A 17,443-nucleotide genomic window follows, 5' to 3' on the forward strand; every position below is an offset into this window, starting at 1 on the left:
GAAGAAACAGAAGAACACTGATACGACATCTTGCACTTTACATCCCATGTGGATTTTTGCCACCCAGAAGTGCTGGGGGCTGGCCAGAGAAGGGCAGATCCATTACAGCTGGGCAGGTCTGACCTCCCACAGGGGTTCCCTGACCCACTCTTTCTTGGGTTCCTGAGCTGGACTGCTTCCTGGGATTTGTGAACCATTTCCATTTCTAAGTCAGCCTATGTATTGGTTTTCTTAAGTAAGACAGAGGAGAGCAAACCTAATTGGGGAACGGGAAGGACCAATATCTCTGGGAGGGCCTGCATCACTAAAAAAGCCTCTGTATATCTCTCCATCTATTTTAGTCACCGTTCATATATACGTAGTATATACTGGATGTATCAACATATACAAATATTGTACATATTCCCACATATCTATTACTTTGGATTAAATGTTTTAAACTATTTTTATTGTGGTAAAATAGGCATAACATAATTTACCATTGTAATAATTTTTAAATCTACAGTTCAGTGGTGCATTCATACCATGAAACCATCATCACCATCCATCTTCAGAGCTTTTTTCATTTTCCCAGATTGAAACTCGGTCCTTATTAAACAATAACTCCCCATTTCCCCTTCTCCTTAGTCTCTGGTAACCATCATTTTCCTTTCTATGAATTTGACTGTGCTAGGTACTTCATACAAGTAAAATCATATGATATTTCCTCTTTTGGGATAGGCTTATTTCACCTAGCATAATATATTCAAGGTTCATCCCTGTTGCAGCATGTGTTAGAATTTCCCTCCTTTATAAGGCTGAATAATATTCTATTATATATCTATACCAAATGTGCTTATCCATTTATCTGTCTACGGATGGTCTGTTTCCACCTTTTAGCTATTGTGAATGATGCAATATTCTTTGAGTCCCTGATTTCAATTCTTTCGGGTATAATCCCAGAAGTGGAATTGCTGGATCATATGGAATTCTGTTTTTAATCATTTGAGAAACTGCCATACTATTTTCCACAGCAGCTGCACCATTTTACATTCCTAACTATAGTGTCAATGGGTTCCAATTTCTCCACATCCTTGCCAACACCAATTATTTTCTGATATTTTGATAGTAGTCATCTTAATGGGTGTGAAGTGGTATCTCACTGTGGTTTTAAACTGCATTTCCCTAATGATTAGTGATTTTGAGCATCTTTTTATATATTTATTGGCTATTTATAGATCATTTTTGCAGAAAAGTCTATTCAAGTCCTTTGCCCATTTTGAAATCAAGTTGTTTGCTTTTTGGTTGTTGACTTGTAAGGGCTCTTTATATATTCTGGATATTAACCCCTTATCAGATACATGATTTGCAAATATTTTCTCCCATTCTGTGAGTTGCCTTTTCACTCTATTGACTGTGTCCTTTGATGGACAAAAATTTTAATTTTTGATGTATTTCAATTTATTTTTTCAGCCACTCTAATGCGTGTGTGATGATCCATATATCTATTTTTCTGCTGCAAAGAGAAGGTGATTGAGACATGGTTTTGGAGTTGGTTAAAAGTTTATTTTTTTCTTTTCAACTTTTAGGTTTCAGGGATAGATGTGTGGGTTGTTACATGGGTAAACTGCATGTTGCAGGAGTTTGCTGTATAGACCATTTAGTCACCAAGACAATAAGCATAGTACCTGATAGGTAGTTTCTCAATCCTCACCTTCCTCCCTCCCCCTACCCTCAAGCAGGCCCCAGTGTCTGTTGTTCCCAGCTTTGTGTCCATGTGTACTCCATGTTTAACTCCCACTTATAAATGAGAATATGCAGTATTTGACTTTCTGTTTATTAATTTGCTCCAGCTCCATCTATGTTGCTACAAAGGACGTGACCTCATTCTTTTTTATGGCTGTGTAGAATTCCATTGAGCATATGTACCACATTTTAAAAAATCTAGTCTACTGTTGATGGACATTTAAGTTGATTCCATGTCTTTGCTTTTTGTGAATAGTGCTGCCTGCAATGTCTTTATGGTAGGACGATTTATATTCTTTTGGATGATTTGTAAAATATTCTATATACTGGGTATATACCCAGTAATAGGATTGCTAGGTCAAATGATAAATTCTGTTTTGAGTTCTTGAGAAACCTCCAAATGGCTTTCCACCGTGGCTGAACTAATTTACATTCCCAGCAGCAATGTATAAGCATTCTCTTTTCTCCTCAACCTTGTCAGCAACTATTATTTTTTGACTTTTTAATAATAGCCATTCTGTCTGGTGTGAGATGGCATCTAATTGTGGTCTTAATTTGCATTTCCCTAATGATTAGTGATGTTGAGCATTTTTCATGTGCTTGTTGGCTGTGTTTTTATGTCTTTAAGAAAGTTCATTTTTGAAAAAGTGAAATCCCCTCTCACTGCCATCCTCCTGAAGCCCTGCTGCCAAGTATGATGGAGAAGCAGAAATGTTCCCTGGTTTTCCTGGCAACCCTCCCCTGGCAAGCGCACACATACTCTGTGAAGCATGATTCTAGAGGAAGATGCCTTCCTGGTTTGAGTCCATTAATTATTTTCCAAGGAAGGGCCTCTCTTGTAGCATAAGGAATGTTAATTCCTCCTACATCTATATGGGTTTCCTTCCTTTTCAAAGTATTACCCAGTAGAAGTCTTCATTTGGTTTATACAAGAACAGGCACAGATGATTGAGGTTCTTTATTCCCATTCTGTGGCTGAGGGAAAGAATGACAGGCACAGGGTGGAGGCAGTGAGCAATGAGAAGTATGGGAGTCCCTGGTGTTGTCAGAGGCTACTGCCTGGGCCATGACCTCAGCTGCCCACAGGAAGCAGCAGGGTGTGGGAATGTAGAAATGAATGAGGTAGGGCCCACTGCTCGCTAAACGGTGGAGGCCCATCTTTGACTCAGCCAGTTGTTGCAAGAGAATATGTGTTTGGTGTGGGCAAAGCTTCTGATTCTTCAAGAAAAGCTGCAAAGCTGGGCTTCTAGATACAATCTCTTGATTTTGAGTAATGGACACTAAGTAGCCACTCTGTTCTCAGATCCTTCTCCCTTGCTGCTGCTGCCTCTGTGCCAGGCACACTGGCCTCCTGGCTGTTGCTTGAATGATCTTGGGACAGTTTAGTTTACTTTTGTATCCTTAGTTCCAGAGCAGTACCTGGTACTCTTTCTGGAATTTGAATGAATAAATGAGTGAATGAGCTTTCAGTGGACCAAGCCCTGGGCTCAGTGCTTGATACGCATTAGCTCATTTCATCTTCCCAATAACCAACATACAGAAGTTGGGCCTACTGAATCTGTGATTCACAGATGAGTAAACTTACATTTGGAGGAAATAAGAAAGATGCCTGATTTACAGAGTCAGCATTCATCCAAATTTAGTGCCACATGACTTCAAAGTCCCTCATCTGAATCACACAGCCTCCACTATCAGTAGACTCCAGGCACTGAAGATGCAGAATTCCCTACCTGTCTGGTCACCATCCCATTCATTCATTTAAAGGTGCCATTTAGTGTAAGAGGGAAATTGGCTTTCAGTTTATAGGAATCAATACAAGGAAAAAGGCTCTGAGGTCTTGATTGGGTTCCTCGGAAGTAGACCTTCAGATAAGAATCCATATGCAATGGGAGACCAATAAGGTGGTGACAAAGGCAAGACAAGGAAGAAGCAGCAGCCAATGAGGGGTGTGATGCCAGGTGACACCTCAGCCTTAGTCTCACCCTGCACAGAACGTGGATTGCACCACAGAACTTGTCTCACCTTGAGGCAAAGCAGCTGGAGTTTCCTACTACTATAGCAATCAGTCATTGATTATTGATCCCCCTGAGAATGCAAATTCCCAGGTGCTTCCCACTCTCAGCGCATCCAGGTGAAGTGGCTCCCGTAGCCTAAGGTAGTTCATTGAAGGTTGTAGGGGTGAAGCATTAGTAGCAAAGCACACAGAGCTGCTGGATAGACACACAAACAAGTAAAGAGAATTCATGTGGATCTATTGGAACCCCAACATGTCTTCTACATATGTAAGTGGAGCCTTTGAAATTAAAGCTAACTCTAGAGTTACTCACTGGATTCCACATATGCACAGAGGAGGGACACCTAACCTAGGTTTTAGAGAGTGAGAGGATGGAGGCCGGGTGTGTTGGCACACGATGTAATCCCAGCACTTTGGAAGGCTGAGGAGGGTGGATCACCTGAGGTCAGGAGTTCAAGACTAGCCTGGCCAACATGATGAAACCCCATCTCCACTAAAACACAAAAATTAGCCGGGCAGGGTGGCGCATGCCTGTAACACCAGCTACTTGGGAGGCTGAAACAGGAGAATTGCTTGAACCCGGGAGGCAAAGGTTGCAGTGAGCTGAGAGTGAGAGGATAATATGGTAGGATTATCTGTAAGAACTGATACTTACATAACATCTGAGAAGATGAACAGGCATTAGGCAAGCAAAGTAGTTAAGAAGGAAGTGGCAAGGGAACAGAATGAGTAAGAGCATGGTGTCAAAAATTAATGCGGTTTATCTTGAAAACTACAAATTATTCACTGTTGCTAGTATGTAGATTGTGCATGAAGGAGTACAAACAGATGAGACTGGAGGAACAGGTAAAGTTCATTCCGGGAAGGACCACGCTATTTGGATGCATAAGTTCAGGTTGTCTGTCTTGAACAGGAATCACTGCTGACTCCACTAGATGAATCTTATCTGATGGTGATAATGAATGAGATTTTGATAGTAGTGGTGATGATGATGGTGATGATAGTGATTGTGATGTGATGATGGTGGGGACAATGATGATGATGATGATGATGATGGTAATGGTGATGAGGAGGAGATGGTGATGATGATGACAAAGATGTTGGTGATGATGATAGTGATGATGGTGGTATTGATGATGGGACTTCAATCCTGTTTGTGTGACCCCAATCCAAGCCAGAACCCATGGGTTTAACCCTGATTGCTTTCAGCAATATGAGAGGAAGCTCAGAATGCCCGTGACCTCTCCTGGTTCATCAGATTCTTTCTTCCCTTTTATCCTCTCCCACTTTTCAATGATACTCCCTCCCCACTACTCCTCTAAACCCCAGTGGCATACCCTGTGGGAGCTCTGCTGATCCCAGGTAAAGACTGTCTGGCTAGAGGCCCTGTTTGCCAACACTGGGATCTTCCTCTTCAGGCTTACTTGAGAAGTGAGAATAATGACTTCTATCTAGGTATCTATTGTAAATATCAGATCATTTAAATTTTCTAGAGGCCTTTTAAATTTCAAAACTCATTCAACTGTCTACAAGATGATAGAGTTCTTTACTTCAAGGTTCGTAAGAAACCTACTTCTTGCCTAAAGGTTCTTATTAGTAACCTGAGCCTTTCTGAGGGTTATCACAATAAGGTAGGAATTTTCGTGCCAGAGTTAGAGCAATGTTTATTGCCCAACATTGTGCTTTTAAAAGATACAAGACTGGTTAAATTTATCAAGATTTTTGCGTTCTTGCCTTTCTGTCACTTTCTTGTTCTCTCTGCAAACTCAGACTCGGGAGCTGATAGACATTGCCGCTACCAGATAACATCAGACAGTGGAACTGCTGGCCAATCAAGGGCAAGCAACCACGACTTCCAAAAACAGAATAGGTCTGGGACACGGGACGCCAGCAGGCTCGTAATCTGGCGCCTCTTCAAGCCCATATTCTTTAAATATTTATTCAACATTTATTCTGTGTAGGAGGGAGGAGAAAACTAATCTATTAATGAAAAAATGTGTATAGAAATAAAGCCTCTTACTAATTCATTTCCCCTGGCACAAGCATAGTCGATATTCTGCAAACAATTCTGCAAAATTTCTCCCACTTTCTTTTCATTGTTATTCTCTTTCAAGTTTCTTTCGTATGTTTCTCAAGCAGGCAACTTGTGGGTGAATTTGAAGTTTTAATATTTAATATTTAGATAGTGAACACATTTTATTTAACACGGGTAGCTACCACACACTGTTCAATTTTAAAATCTCAGCTGGCGGGGACAATGTGAGCACCTATGAGATATACGTAATATGTATATTTAGGCTAGTAACAGTAGAAGAAAAAAAGATCCTTCAGGTGGAGGGGATGGGTTTTTGCCTTCAGTTGTGTGGATTAATTTGTCTTCAGTTGTGTAATGACTTCTGTGATGTGGAGATCCAAGTTAAGCAACACCATCTTTCCAGTTTATTATAATGATATTTGAGTGCCCATTGTAGATCGACACCCTGAGAAGGTGCTCAGGGGTCACCATGCAATCTAGCTTTGTGCACCCAGCAGCTAAAAGCCATGGTAAGATTCCCAGGTTGGGATCACTTCTTTAACCGCTTCTCTATACTGTATCCTATTGCCAGAACTGACCTAATCCCATAAGATGTGTTCCTGGGGTGGAATATGATTTCTCATTAGTGGTGATGGGCCAACTAGGTCATCCTAGGGTCTCTAGCCTGATCATTCTCATGATAGGTGCAAAGAGCCAACAAGCTGGATGGCAGTGGGTAGGGGTCCAATCTGAGGCCGTGTGTGTAAATGAACAAAGCTAATAGACTTGTGTGGGGTTTAAACTCTGACCTTCGGTTTTATTGCTTAAGATTTAGTACAGCTAATGAAGCCAGACTGAACCTTCTTATTACAGCACTTTCAACTTCACACTTCAATGACAACCCATTAAAATAATTAGCAGATGATTATGATGGACTTTTAACTAGGAAGTTCAAAACCTCTCTTGTTAGACAATTAGCTTAGTTAGGCACATGGGCTCCTTTGTCTCTGGCTGATATACGCCAGCTTGAAATTCAGGGGTATTCCAGGGAAACCTTGGTACCTGGACATCAGTACAAATGACTCCTGGTCTCAGCATGTCCTTCTTGCAATCTGTTCACCCAGTGTGCCCTTACAGAGCAATCAGAACTCGAGAGAAAGATGTTCTCAGACAACATTTTGGTTCTACTGTTGTTAGAAGAACAATGTGAGATATTCTCATTGTTAATGAGAAGGATCTACACTTGCAGTTTGCAGATGCTAACACCAATGTTAGGAGCCATGGCTGCAAAGCAGAGAGCTAAAATTTAATCTTGCTTCCAGTTACCTTCCCCAGGGCTCAGAAAAAGCAAGAAGCAGAGTCGCAAATGGGAATCCAGGAGATCGTGTAAAGGCACACTGGGGTAAGGCATGCTGAAGCATGAGATAAATAAATTCCCTTGAGGTCATAAAGAGCCTGGAGTATAGTGGTAGCTTTGAGTTTTTGCCGTTCTATTCTGCACCTTACAAAACAGGAATGGAAGAAATTTGCTAGCTGGTTACCCTTGCTCTCCCCAGATGTAAATAAGTCAGTGAAGGTAGTAACAATACTGTGGTTACAAAGCAGGAATCAGACAGCCTGGGTCCATATTTCAGCTGTGTGACTCGAGGTATTTTAACCTCACTAAGGCTTCAGTTTCCTTTGTGTGTAAAATGGGAAAAATAATAGTGCCAACCTCATATGGTTGTTTTGAAAGTGGATAATGCATGCAAAATTCTTAGCACAATAGCTGGAATGTTCCAAGCATTCAGTCAGTGCTAGATAGTTTTATTGTTGCTGGGGTCATTATTATTTTAAACAACTTGTTCAAGAAGTGGGACCTACTGAGCAGAAGTGAACTTGGGGAAGCTTTGCATATGTTCTTCTTTACAAAATCACCAGGAATGGTCAGCAGGCTTATTCTCTGACTGCATCTGTGGGGGCCACTTCCACAGAAACAGACACATAGGAATGGTGCGCTGAAGAGGTTGGTTTATTTCTCTTCCTTTGACTCCTAAGAGCTTTTACCCATCCAAAGAAACCCAACCCAGATTTCACGTTCTAACAAACACATGATTTAGGATTCCCCAGCGGTCAAAAGGGATGACCAACGCAATGGTAAAATCCAATCTGCCCCTGGATCCGATGTTAATTACAACTGAAAAGCAGATGGTATCTAAATCCAGGCCCATCTGTTCCACATCTGTGGGACATTTCCCCAGCAGAGAAGACAGAGCCATAGCCAATTTCTTTTTGCCCCAAGAAAGACTGGGATTTTGCATTTAAGAAAATATCTTATTATTTGTCATGATAAGATTCTCTCTGATCTACATAACCACAGAAACATTAGGTCGGACGTCCAAACAAGGAAAGGTCAGCGGAAATACTCCCGGAATGTAGATGGCTTACTGGAGCTCAAGATGCTACCACAGTGAGACAGTCTGGAGATAAAAAAATATTTGAATCTGACTTGCCTATCAGTTTGCGAGACAACCCTCCTCCCCATCCACACATACATATAATTCTAATTATTAAGTGGCCTGGATGGAGAAATTATTTGATTGGATTCCACTAATTATACTTACATATATTTTAAGGACTGACAAAGAACTACCCCTTCTTTGAAGAATACAAAATGTACTAATTGAACAGAAGGAGGAAAGTCATGCACCTGTAGGGAATGCCAGTGCCACTAAGGTCTGGTCAGGTGGGGACTTTGAATCCACTGACATCAGCCAATAAAGAAAGCAATATTTAATGGACACCGAAGGTCCCTCTTCTTATATTTTATCATCAACTTTACACCAGACAGGGAATCATACCTCTGACTGTGGATCTAATGGGAGGTGTTGTGGAATAGCAGTGATCCAGTGTTTAAAATGTCTGGTACATGGAGCAGATGTACCCTCTGCCCACTTCTGACAATGGACAACGTAAGATAGACTGGCAGCTTCCTACCCGTGACAGCTTCCTACCCACACCTCACCCTATGACTTTCTACTTTTCTGCCTGCAGCTCCTACCAGTGCTAGAGAACTTTTCTCAGTCCATGTGCAGAGCACCCTGAAAATGTCCAGGTTTTGACAACCCAAGAACAATGATCAACAACAGAGAGACAGGAGTAGGAATCGGTGCCTCAGTGACCTGGTCTTCTCCACCCTCCTTGGGACGATTTTGAGTTGTGGTCTGCACAGTTCATCTGAGACTCTTCCGCAGGATCAAGCCCCAGTTGTCCTCAGTGTTATCAGCTCTTTAATTCCCCCTTTGTTGGCTTCCTCTTTTTCTGTCTCATTTCTCTCACTCCCTCACTTTTGGTTTCTGGAGATCACCTCAAATAAATTGCCTGCACCTGGGGCTGTGCTGCAGTAGGCTTTTATCTTATGAACTGTCATGAGAGACAATTATTAAAAATTCAGGACTGTTGTAAATCAGTTGATGTAACACTAGTAGTTGAAAATTTGCCATGTGAGTATTTACACCACGGAAATCTGCAAATGCTACATGTCAGGGTATTTATTTATTTATTTATTTATTTATTTATTTGAGGAGAGCCAGTTGTTAAATATTTATGAGCACACTGTGCTTTTGGGAGCACAGAAACCACAAGTGTGAGCAGCAAGTGCTCACAGAAGCCAACACATGAATATTTATGGTAACAAAAGAATCAAAATTTCTCATAATCATTACAAATATTTCTTCACTAAACAAAGGACTAATGATTCTCAGGGCACTTAACTGGTGGAAGAGAATCTGTTACTAGATTTAGAGTTAAGGGAATAGGTAGAGAAACCAAAAGGAAAACATAGCAGGAGCTGTTGCCACTTGAAAGTCCTCTAGAAGAAAATATAGGAGAAAATCTTTGTGACCTTGGGTTACACAATGATTTATTAGACAGAACACACAAAAGGAAAACGAAAAACTAGGAAAGAAAAAAGATTGATAAAATGAGCCACATCAAATGAAACCAAACAAACAAAACTTAACAATAAAAATACTTTGCTCTTCAAAAGATGCTGCGAAGAAAATTAAAATGCAGGCCATAGACTGGGAGAAAATAATCACAAACTATGTATCTTATGAAGTACATGTATTCAAGATGTATGAAGAATACATACAACACAAAAACAAAAGAAATAATCAAATTAAAATGAACAAAAAATTTGAGCAAACACTTCATCCAAAAAGATAATGAACAAGAAGGTGATGAAAAGATGCTCATATTATTTGTCATTAAGGAAACAATAGAAGCCACAATGAGATACCTCCACACACTCACTAGAATGACTAAAGTAAAGAAAGCTGACAATATCAAGTGCTAGTGAGAGCATAGAGCAGCTGGAACCTCAGATATGGGAATGTGAAAGGTAAAGCCATGTTGTAAAACAGTTTGGTAGTTCCTTACAAAATTCAACCTATACTTACATACCACTCCCAGATATTTACCCAAGAGAAACAAAAAATCTGCAGACACTAACTATTGTACATACATGTTCATAGCAGCTTTATTCGTAATACCCCCAAACCAGAAGCAACCCAGATGTTTATCAATTAGTGAATGGATGAACGAACTTTAGTACTTCCGTACAATGGAGTTCTTCTTGTTAATAAAAAGGAATAAACTGCCTCTTTACACACAACACATACATACAACTATATGGATGGATCTCAAAAGCATTATACTAAGTCGTGAAGGTTAACATTTTTATTAGTAATAAGGCATATCAACACCATTTACTGATATGATATGCTGACAGTTGTACAACGTCACTGTCGTATTCCTGCTGAAAATCTATAACTTCAACCAAATCATGAGGAAATAGATGACAAACCTAAACTGGCCCAAGCTCTTCAAAACTTTGAAGATCCTAAAAATAAGCAAAGACCAAGGATCTGACATGGAGAGGAGGCCACTAAAGAGACAACAACCAAATGCACTGTGGGATCTTGGTTGGACCAGACAAAGAGCTCGGTGGGAAAACTGGTGACGTTTAAAAATGTCTGTAGATGTCAACTTTGTGATCTTGATAACTGTACTGTGATTACGTAAGATGTTAACATTAGGGGAAGCTGGGTGAAGGGTATAAGATAATTCTCTGTGCTATTTTGTAGCTTTTCTGTATATCTAAAATTATTTCAAAATAAAAAGTTGCTTATGCCACTGCCTGGGTGACAGAGCAAGACTCTGTCTCAAAATAAATAAATAAATAAATAAATAAATAAATAAATAAATAGTTTATAAAAATGATATTTTTTTGCGTTAAATTATATGTCAATAAAGCTGATTTAAAAACTTAGTAAACCCGTGTTTCTCAAACTGTGACTTGGAGAACCTGATGTTTCTTCAAGGGCCCTGAAATGAGGACACAGTAAAGAGGGGAAGCCCCATCCTCATTTCCCTCCCCCCTCCTCGATTGCAGGTTATGGTTCAACCCATTTAGTTCTATTTTAACATCATTCGTCCATCCATCCATCCATCCATCCACCCACTCATGATTGCACACACATACACACATAAATATATTTATTCTGTTATGACTCCATTAAAAATGGGGGATATTATTGCTAACAACTATTTGAAAATTTCAATAACTTTATATTTCAAAACATTCCATTTAGGTCTAACTTTCAGAAACTTGCCTTTGAGAAAAATGAAAGTGGTCAAGTTCAGCTTGGTGGCTCAAACAACACAGATTGAAGTCACTGTTACAATAGGTTTGTCATACCTGATTGGGACACATTTGGCCAAGATTCTCAAGTGATTAGTTTTGTATAATTCTTCCACTAAGTGGTATTTTCTGTCTTAATGCACAGACAGAACTGTGCTGCATTCTTACTGACCTCAAAACCCAAAGTAATAGAGAAAAGAAGTCTAACTAGAAAACAACACCAGGCAATCATGAGGTCTGCAGACGGCTTATGGGAGCTGAATATTCCCCACACTTGAGGTGGTTTTGGAGACAGCTACTGAGTTTGAGGAAGTGATTTGTCAATAGATGGACACAGGGGTGAGCTTGCAAATGTTTAGTAACTGAGCCTGGGGGACGAAACCTTGATTTGTAGCATTTTCTGATGTTCATGGTGCAAATGCTACCACCATGGTTGATTGGAGGCTACCCCTGTGATGTCAAAGTCGGGAAGAGTTGTGCATAATTGACTCTTGCAGGTCAGCACAGGCCATCTCCAGCACACCACTGCACAGACATGCTGGGGACAGGACTCAGTATACTGATAATTGTGAGAGGATCTCACAAGTGTTTGGAGGTGGAAAAGACCTCTTTATCTGGCTGATAAAAGCCATAGAAAAGTCAAGATGTCACTAGGACAAAAGAACCAAGATGACAGGAAGAGTAAACAACCACAGTTTGCCCTGCTGAGTGCATGAGCTGCAGACTTCTAAATCCTGCAGGAACCTGAGCCCCACTGGGAAGGATCTCCAAAGGGCTGGGGCTGTGGACAAGCCCAGAGAACCTTGGGCATCTCATTGGCAGCACATAGCAGAGGCCCAAGGAGCAGTCAGATCATGGAGAAGACCTTACATTTTAGGCCACTGGAAATGAAGTGAAGACTTTTTTTTTTTTAAAAAAAATGGGTTTTGTTTTGAGAAGTGAAGGAATATTCAGCTCCCACAAGCCGTCTGCAGACGTCATGATTGCCTGGTGTTATTTTCTAGTTAGACTTATTTTCTCTCTTACTTTGGGTTTTGAGGTCAGTAAAGACGTGGCACCGTCCTGTCTCTGCATTGAGAGAGAAAATACCACTTAGTGGAAGAATTACATGAAACTAATCACTTGAGAATCTTGGGCAAAGGTGTCCCAACCAGGTGTGACAAGCCGTTTGTAGCAGTGACTTAAATCCGAGTTGTCTGAGCCACCAAGCTAAAATTGCCTTTTCTTTTTTTTCACACACTGGCCACTACAGTGACATTTTTACACTCTAGCTAAAAACAACATCTTTTTCTTGATTCAACATAATTATTTAGGGTTTGCTGGAAGAAAACCCACACTTATTAAATGACTTAACTCAATGGTGAAATTATTCAGCTGACTCCAAATTCTCTACTAATTTGGATGATGGGGTGGGAGAGAGGACAATTTAATAAGACAAACAGATTATTAACACCATGACTGATTTTCCCACTAGAATACTTTGCTAGCAAGAAAATAATTGTATTTTTGGATTTTCCTTATGCCTAAGGCACATAGAGAAGGAGATGAGAAACAGGCAACTCTGGATATCGGTGGTGTTAATGGTCTGAATATGTGTGTTCCCCCCGCAATTTATATGTTGAAACCTAATCACCAATAGGAAGGTATTGGGAGGTGGGGCCTTTGGGAGGTGATCAGGTCATGAGAGAAGACCCCTCATTAATGGGATTAATATCCTTATAAAAGAGGCCCCAGAAAGCCGCCTTGCCCCTTCCACCATGTGAAGACATAGCAGAAAGGTGCCGTCTCTGAACCAGAAAGGCCTTACCAGATACCAAATCTCCTGGCTCCTTGATCTTGGAACTTCCAGCTTTCACAACTGTGAGAAATAAACTTCTGTTGTTTATAAGGCACTGGTCTAAGCTATTTTGTTAATTATTACAGCCTGAATTGACTAAGACACATTCCATGTCCTTTTGTACATCTTTATGACTACCAGCATTTACTTGACTTGGGTTTTTGAAACCCTCGGTGTGGTATATTTGTCATAGAGAGGAGAGGGGTCCTTCAAAACTCAGAGTAATTTACAACATTCTTCAGTCATGTACAAAGAAGGGGCTTCTTTTGAATGCATAAAATAAGGGAACTGGTTTTACGATGCCCTGTTCTCTGTTAATGGTCTTCAAATCAAGAAACTGAGGTCCATAGAAGAGAGACTCAATTTTCTCAGTGGGGAAGGAACAAGTCACTGGTGCCATTAGAGCAGAAGCAGATCTCTTTAAGTCTCTATTGACCAGTGGTTTTTGTAATACTTCCTGGAGTAATTTGGTGATTATCTACCATTCTAGGATAGCCGTGCATCTATTTTTCTTTCCCATTGTCGAGACTAATGGAAGAAGAAACATGACCATTCTTGAAGTATAAATCCAGTAGATTGGAACTGGATGAATTTCTCATTCATCAGAATTCCTTGGCCTCAGTATCGTTTCTTTAAGAAGTGTCAAATCATGACCAGGGGCCTCTGAAATAATCTGCTTTTGCTGCCCCCACTGAGCCTCTTCAGGATCCTGGGACATTCACTGGTATCTGGCGTCCCTTGGTGGGTGGCTTATTTATGAGTAGCAAGTACATAAGTTCTTCTCTTTGTGAGTCTCTTAGCTCAACGCTAAGCATGAGTTTTGGCATCTTTCTCAGGGTTGCTAAGTTCTATTTGAAGATGCATTATTGCTGCAAGTTGCTGAGGCTATGGCTAACTCAGAGTTGGCTTTACAAAACCACGAAGAATTAGAAAATCATACTCCTTTACGTAATAGGAAACCTATCTGCTTAATCCAATTGTATCTGACAGCAGCTTTTAGCAAAACCAGACAGGGCACTTCTTTTATTATTATTATTATACATTAAGTTCTAGGGTATGTGTGCACAATGTGCAGGTTTGTTACATATGTATACATGTGCCATGTTGGTGTGCTGCGCCCATTAACTCATCATTTACATTAGGTGTATCTCCTAATACTATCCCTCTCCCCTCTCCCCACCCCATGACAGGCCCCAGTGTGTGATGTTCCCCACCCTGTGTCCATGTGTTCTCATTGTTCAATTTCCACCTATGAGTGAGAACATGGGGTGTTTGGTTTTTTGTCCTTGTGATAGTTTGCTCAGAATGATGGTTTCCAGCTTCATCCAATGTCCCTACAAAGGACATGAACTCATCCTTTTTTATGGCTACATAGTATTCCATGGTGTATATGTGCCACATTTTCTTAATCCAGTCTATCATTGATGGACATCTGGGTTGGTTCCAAGTCTTTGCTATTGTGAAGAGTGCCACAATAAACATACGTGTGTATGTGTCTTCATAGCAGCATGATTTATAATCCTTTGGGTATATACCCAGTAATGGGATGGCTGGGTCAAATGGTATTTCTAGTTCTAGATCCTTGAGGAAGCACCACACTGTCTTCCATAATGGTTGAACTAGTTTACAGTCCCACCAACAGTGTAAAAGTGTTCCTATTTCTCCACATCCACTCCAGCACCTGGACAGGGCACTTCTAAGTCCTGCCTGCTACCCATCAGAGCTTGTTCTCTGTTGCCATTCTACGCTCCCTTTAAATTGGTGGGTGGCTTTGTCATTGCAGACTGGCGGCAGTCCTTGCTAAACTCTGACTTCTCCACCGAGCTTTCTACTCCCCTTTCACTTGTCCCATCTCCTGCAATCCAATGCATTTAGAAACCTGGCACATTCAGAACTCACTAAGGTTATTTCAGCTCTGCCTGCTGCCTCTGGAGCCCCTGATGTATTACTCTGGGTGGGGGAAAGGAAGGGAAGAAAAGAACTACTCTTTGAGGACCTTCTGCAACATGCAAAGTATCCCATTAGAGGCTTTGCGTGGTTTCCTATTTAGGCTTAATGACAACTCCATCAAACAGACATTATTAGCAAGCACCATATTTTACAGATGAGGAAACTGAGGTTTTCTGAAATTATGTAACACTCAATAACCTATACCCAGGAAGTGAACTCTAAGCCCAGTGTAATTTCGACCACCACAATATTATCTCTCTTCCACCTTTTCTCTTCTCTCCACAAACTGTGTTAGAAGTACTTCTGGAGCAAGGCCATCAAAGAGAACTATCACGTGAGCTATATATGCAATGAAAAAACTTCTACTTCTTAAGTAAAATGTTTAGTTCGAAAAGGCTAAAAAAAGATGAAATTAATGTTAATAATGGTTTATTTAACTGAATATATCCAAATATTATCATTCACTATGGAATCCATACAAAAATATTAATGTGACATTTTACCTTCTTTATCCTCCTGTTTACCATCTCATGTGTTCTACATTTACAGCGATTCTCAGTTTAAACTTGGCACTTTCACACGTGCTCAGGCACTTTCACATGTGCCTGAGCCATCCATGCCTGCTGGCCACCATACTGGATAAAGGATACCCAATTTCCAGTCTCTGGGTTATTTCTTCTTAGACTGCATTGTTGCCATTGGAGTAATTCTTCTTCATTTGCATTCAATGCCTTAGAGTCACTTTCTGCCTTTCCTGAATTATTTTCCTCCTTTTCACAAACTCTGCCTGCTACCCTCTTGGTATTCTCAGATTGTCTACTCTGCCAATGTAAGTTATCTACAACTTCACCCCAAAAATGCACAGGCTGGCCTGTGTCTTTATATGCTCCCTCTTTTTTGCACTTGAATATTTTATGTTTCCCTTGGGGTACATTTTGGAAACATTCTCAGGCACACCTGTATAGTCCAATGCATGCCCTCTTGCTCCTCAGTCTTCGGAGTCACCTTCAACTTCATAATGTTGTTTACAAGGCTTGTGGTTGCCATATCAGTCAGCTGACATGGACAGCATTGGTGCTACCAAGTGCTTTTGTCAGCATTAGTTTTACACACCTCGCCAGTCATTCTGTTATTATTTACTGAGTACCATGCTGGACCTTTCATCATATGAAGGACACATTCTGAGGGAGAAAGAAGGATTATTCCAATTTGAACTGTGACCTCTTGAAGTGTACACAGTTGTGTTACAGAGAGGCCATTCTACCCTTCCATACATGAGATTTCCGATTTCCTGAATTGAGTGTATCCCACTCACCATGAAAGTCACCTTACTTCTTTAGTGAAGCAGCAAGTCACATACAGAAACTGTGGTCTATGTACTATTTCCCCATGATTTTTAAGTGTACTGTGAATACTTGTCATCACCTACATTGATCACACACACAGAAGTGCACACACAAAGGTGCACACACATACAGAGGTGTACACACAGGTGCACACATACCTAGAGATGTGCACACAGAGGTGTGCACATGGACATACAGGTGCACACAAAGATGCGGACGCTGCCCTGTGTTCTGTAAGCTGCTTGTGATTTGTCAGAATAACTTTAGAAAGACAAGAAGGAAGGAAGGAAGGGAAGGAAAGAAGGAAGGGAAGGAGGGAAGGAGGGAAGGAGGGAAGGAGGGAGGGAGGAAGGAGGGAGGGAGGGAAGGAGGGAGGGAGGGAGGGAAGGAGGGAGGGAGGGAGGGAAGGAAGGAAGGAAGGAGGGAAGGAAAAATGAAAGAGGCTGGGTGCGGTAGCTCACGCTTGTAATCCCAGCACTTTGGGAGGCTGAGGTGGGCAGATCATTTGAGTTCAGGAGTTCAAGACCAGCCTGGCAAACATGATGAAACCCCGTCTCCACTAAAAATACAAAAATTAGCTGGGTGTGGTGGTGTGTGCCTGTAGTCCCAGCTACTCAGGAGGCTGAGGCAGGAGAATTACTTGTACCTGCAAGGCAGAAGTTGCAGTGAGCCGAGATTGAGCCACTGCACTCCAGCCTAGGTGACAGGGTGAGACTCCACATCAAAAAAAAGAAAAAAAAAAAGAAGACAGAAAGAAGAAAGGAAAAGAAAGAAGAAAGAAAAAGAAAGAAAGAAAGGCAGTCAGAAAAAAAGAAAGAAAGAAAGAAGAAAGAAAACGACAAGAAGGAAAGAAGGAGGGAAGGAAGGAAGGAAG

At 40.9% G+C, this 17,443-nt stretch overlaps 1 protein-coding gene across 4 annotated transcripts in view; it reads right to left on the reverse strand.

Moving 5' to 3' along the window:
• Nucleotides 1–17,443, reverse strand: part of SLC24A3 (solute carrier family 24 member 3) — a 503,439-nt gene that overhangs the window by 154,834 nt on the left and 331,162 nt on the right. The window lies entirely within an intron of this gene.

This window comes from Macaca mulatta, chromosome 10, assembly GCF_049350105.2.
Source record: "Macaca mulatta isolate MMU2019108-1 chromosome 10, T2T-MMU8v2.0, whole genome shotgun sequence".
In the NCBI taxonomy this organism is placed as follows: Eukaryota; Metazoa; Chordata; class Mammalia; order Primates; family Cercopithecidae; genus Macaca; species Macaca mulatta.